The sequence below is a fragment of the Chrysochloris asiatica genome, unplaced genomic scaffold (genome assembly GCF_000296735.1).
Source record: "Chrysochloris asiatica unplaced genomic scaffold, ChrAsi1.0 scaffold00063, whole genome shotgun sequence".
Taxonomy (NCBI): domain Eukaryota; kingdom Metazoa; phylum Chordata; class Mammalia; order Afrosoricida; family Chrysochloridae; genus Chrysochloris; species Chrysochloris asiatica.
In genome coordinates, this window is record NW_006408581.1 from 633664 (window position 1) to 638819 (window position 5156).

At 37.5% G+C, this 5156-nt stretch overlaps 1 pseudogene; it reads left to right on the forward strand.

The window, feature by feature from the left end:
* The first annotated feature begins 1343 nt into the window (after positions 1 to 1343).
* On the forward strand, positions 1344 to 2928 carry LOC102826256 (annotated as a pseudogene).
* The last annotated feature ends 2228 nt before the right edge of the window (positions 2929 to 5156 follow it).

Sequence of the window (5156 nt, forward strand, 5' to 3'; positions counted from 1 at the left end):
CTACCATCACACTGAAAGGAGCAGCATTAGTATTATGAATCTACCAGTCATTCTATGGGAGAAAGATGAGGCTTTCTGCTCCCATAAAGATTTACAGCCTTGGATACCTTATACAGTGTCACTATGAGTCGGAATTCACTAAAGGCACACAACCACCACCACCACCACCACTATCACACTTGAACAATATAGTATAAATTAAAAACATAAACCTTAAATTTTTTAATACCAAAGACTATCTTTGTTGCATTAGATGCCATCCAGTTGTTTCTAGCATAGCAAGACTATATAAAACATTTCTCAAACCTATGCCACCCTCACAATTATTGTTGTCTGAGTCTGTTGTGGCAAGCATTGTGTCAATCCATCTTGTTGAGACTCTCCTTCCTTTTCGCTGACCATCTACTTTTACTAAACATGATGTCCTTCTCCAGGGACTAGTCTCTCCTGACAACCCACCCAAATTAAGTGAGAAAAGAACATTCTGTGAGTACTTTTCCCCAGACATATTTGCTTGTTCTTCTGACAGTCCATGAAATATATTTAATATTCTTCACCAATGCCATAATTCAAAGGCATCAATTTTCAATTTTTCTCTAGTCTTCCTTAGCCATTTTCTATCTTTTGCGTGCATACAAAGAGATTGAAGATAACATTGTTTGGGCTGGTGGACCTTAATCTTCAAGGTGATATCTGGAAGGATGTAATAGCAGAGTATGACTATAATAGGTTGTTGTTGTTTAGCGCAGTAGAGTTGGTTCTGACTCATAGCGACCATGTGCATGGTTTCTGAGGAGTGACTGGTGAGTTTGAATCACCTACCTAGTGGTTCAAACAAACCTAGCAATCAAATGCTTATCCTACAGTGCCACATTTAGAATCTTGTATTTTGCTAATTTTCTATCTTTTTTTGCTTGATCAATGTAGAAATGACCTTATGATTTTAATTAAAATTGTCTTCTGTTCTATTTACTCTTCATTTTCACGTGTATTTCCGTAAAAAAAAAAAAAAAAAACATTATCTCAAAGATCATCATAAGAAAACAGAAACAACAACAATAAAAATAACACCTAAAACAAAGTTTGTAGTATTGAAATAAATAAATGAACCCACAACTGATCCTCATAATTACATTTGGATTTAATATTCTGAAGAAAAGGCAGTATTTTAAATTTGCAGTAACTTATATAATTAACTACTGAATATAATGAGAAAAGAGGGATTGAAATTCAAAAAACCCAAATTTTATCAGTTAAAATTTACATTACTTTAGGACTCGCCAGGCCGACTGTCAGTGTGAAGCCCAATCTACTCTTTCAAGCACTGGGCCGCACTAACACTGATGAAGAATTTGATGAACTTTGTTTTGAATTTGGCCTGGAACTTGATGAAATTGTACGATCTCTTGTGTCTGGAAGGATTGGTCCGAGGACTTCAGGTCTTCAAAGAAAGGATAAAGGCTCCAGTATGTAAACGGGTAATGCCAAAGAGAGAAATACAGAAATCAGTGATCACAGAAGAGTCAGCTAAAGGACGTTTACGCTGTAGCAGCGGTTTTCCGCAACACATAGTTCACTTAAGATCGCTACGACAGTTTAATTGAACTTCAGGAGAAGTTACATCAGAATATCTTCAGAAAAAGAGCTCTATCTAGTTGCTATCGGAACTCGTGATTTGGACACTTTGTCAGGCCGGTTTAAGTATACTGCGAAGATATCAAATTCAAGCCTTTATATAAGACCAAGGAGTATACAGCCTGTGAGCTGATGACCATGTACAAGACCGACAACCACCTTAACATTATTTACATATCATTGAAAATAAACCTCTGTACCCAGTCATCTCAGACAGCACTGTGTTGTCCTCTCAATGCCTCCAATAATCAATGGGAATCATTCCAAAATAACAGAGAAGACTAGAAATGTGTTTATTGAATGCACAGAAACTGAATTTACTAAGGCAAAAATCGTCCTGGATATCATTGTCACCATGTTCAGTGAATATTGTGAGAATCCATTCACGGTTGAAGCAGCTGAAGTTATTTTCCCAAATGGGAAATCTCATATCTTTCCAGAACTGCCTTACAGAAAAGAGATGGTGCGAGCAGATTTCATTAACAAAAATGCTGGGATCAGAGAAACTCCTGAAAATCTTGCAAAGCTTCTGACCAAGAATGTATTTAAAGTGACAAGTCATAGGTGATGGGAATCAGATAGAGATTGAAATTCCTCCGACCAGAGCTAACATTATCCATGCCTGCGATATTATAGAAGATGCTGCAATTGCTTATGGATATAACAACATTCAGATGAGTCTCCCGAAAACATACACCATAGCTAATCAATTTCTTCTTAATAAGCTCACAGAACTTCTGAGACACGACATGGCAGCAGCCTGATTCACTGAGGCGCTGACCTTTGCTCTGTGCTCCCAAGAAGATATTGTTGATAAACTTGGTATGGATATCTCTGCAACCAAAGCAGTCCACATTGGTAATCCTAAAACAGCCGAATTTCAGGTAGCACGCACTACCCTTCTCCCTGGCCTCCTAAAGACCATAGCAGGGAATCGGAAGATGCCCCTTCCTCTGAAATTGTTTGAACTATCTGACATCGTAGTAAAAGATTCTAGAAACCACAGTCATCTGTGTGCTGCTTATTACAACAAAAGTCCTGATTTTGAGATCATCCACGGGCTGCTGGACAGAATCCTGCAGCTGCTCCATGTGCCTCCTGGTGAGAAGAAGGGTGGCTATGTGATTAAAGCCTCAGAGGCTCTGCTTTCTTCCCTGGACGATGTGCTGAGATCTTTGCCAAGGGTCAAAGCTTCGGGAAGTTTGGGGTCCTTCATCCTGACGTCATCACCAAATTTGAGCTGACCATGCCCCCTGCTCATCACTGGAAATCAATATCGAGCCCTTTCTATGAAGTTGAAGATGGGGCTCTGGTGTCTGACTCTCTCCTCCTCTGTGTCCCTAACCCACCTCCACAGGGACCTTCATTTGTGCTTTAAAGTTTAATGAAGTAAAACCACTGGCTGGCGCTGCATTGGACCAGTGTGTGCAGTAACGAATGTGGTATCAGCTTTTGAAGTTCAGGGGTAGGCCAAAGGCCAACAGCAGCAGCGGAGAGTCAGCAAAGCACACTTGTAGGGGGCAGGTGTGGTTCTGAAGGGCAGGAAGGCACCTGAGACACACCCCGCCCTCCCCCTACACCCCCACCCCCACCCTAGTGATGACCACTCCACATTGGGACCATATTCCTGCTGCGGGCTCAAGCAGATGACTGAGCATGGCTAAGGACTTAGTGTTACTTCCCTGTGTTGACACGTGCTCATCACTGAGAAACAATAAGAGAGCAGTGTTTTGAGAAAACTTTGACCAAAACAAAACAAAACAAAAAACATGATTTTAATACTTTTTAAAATTCAAATAATGTCCTAACATAAAAAGGTTCCATTCCTTACAGCCTCGGAAACCCTGTACAGGGTCACTATGAGTTGGAATCGACTCCACCGTACTTAACAACAACAACATTGATAATTTGGTATACACTTTGATAAAATGTTTTAAGGTATAACTTAATGAGTTGTGCATGTAAAATATAGTGATGAGTGCTGACATAGATGAATATTAAATCTGCTTTACTTTTAAGTGAGTGTAATGGAAATGTTTTATTCAAATGGAATCACACCATAACCATAGTTTTGTAACTGTATATTACCCATTAATAAATATATAATTAGTATCTATTAATTTAACCCTTTACAAAGTTTAATATTTTCCTTTTCAAACATAGTGATTTATTTTAACATATATTAGTACTTTATATGTATTTTATCTACTGTACATCATTTAACTGACCAGGATTTTCCAGAACAGAGTAAATATTGACTTAGAATAAATTTAAGATTTCACAATCTCCGTTATACAAACTTCTTCATTGTTGTTAAAGAACACATTACTCAGTAATGATTCAGGACAGTGTCAATTATTCTGGAAATGAATTTAACAGTATTTAAACATGTTAGCCATACTGCCTTTTAAAAAAGCCTTTACTGGCATTCTAAGATATTTTCTTAGAATCTTGCACTAAAACTTTCTTATCATCATAAAGTGAAAAGTGATCGAAATATGGAATATTAGTTTACACTACTTAAATGTTAAATAATGATTTAAAGCTGTCCTGGTGTGTCACTGTAGGGTAAGTACTGAACTGCTAACCACAAGGTCTGCAGTTCAAACCTATCTACCTCTCCTCAGAAACCCTATATAAGGTCACTATGTTGTTGTTGTTGTTGTTAAGTGCCATCGAGTCGGTTCCGACCCATAGCGACCCTGTACAGGGTTTCCGAGGGTGTAAATCTTTACGGGAGTAGAAAGCCTCATCTTTCTCCCGCGGAGCAGCTGGTAGTTTCGAACCGCTGACCTTAAGGTTTGCAGCCCGATTCGTAACCACTACGAGTAGAAACTAATTCAAAGATACTAGCAACAACACTCTGTTCTTATCATTGAGAAGTTTTCTGTCCCACTGTGGTCAGTAGATGGCATACTGGTATCATATATAATCTGAATTTATTGTGGCATGCTTATTATTGTGACATGGATCTCCATAGATGTTTTGCTTTTCTCTGTGAAAAAAAGAAAAATACAAGAAATAGTTTGGAATATTTTCTTCAATCAAAATTATTTGTTGAATGTCCTAAAGTGCTATGTAACTTGAAGTTGTATTTGATATTCTTCATATAATTTGATTATTTATATATTAAAACTCACAACTGCAAGAAGAGCACAAATAAAATATGGCAGCAGTTTACTGAAATTCAAAAATTTAAAAATCAGTGGATTAACATATTTTAGTAAAATACATTATAAAAACAGATCCTTGTGGTACTCATAATGCCATTAAATTTATATAAATGCTTAAGAAACAGTTTATTTGAGAAAACATATAATATTAAAGCTCAAACTTTTTGAGAGGTCTTTATGAAACTTTTATATTGCTACTATTCATTCATTCAACCTGACAGCCCATACACACTGGACTGCTCAAAAGGAAGATGCTATTTGATGTCTATGTCATACAATAGCATGACTTGATATGATACAGCAAATCACATGGTCTATCCCTTACTAGCATGATAAATGTAATCTTTT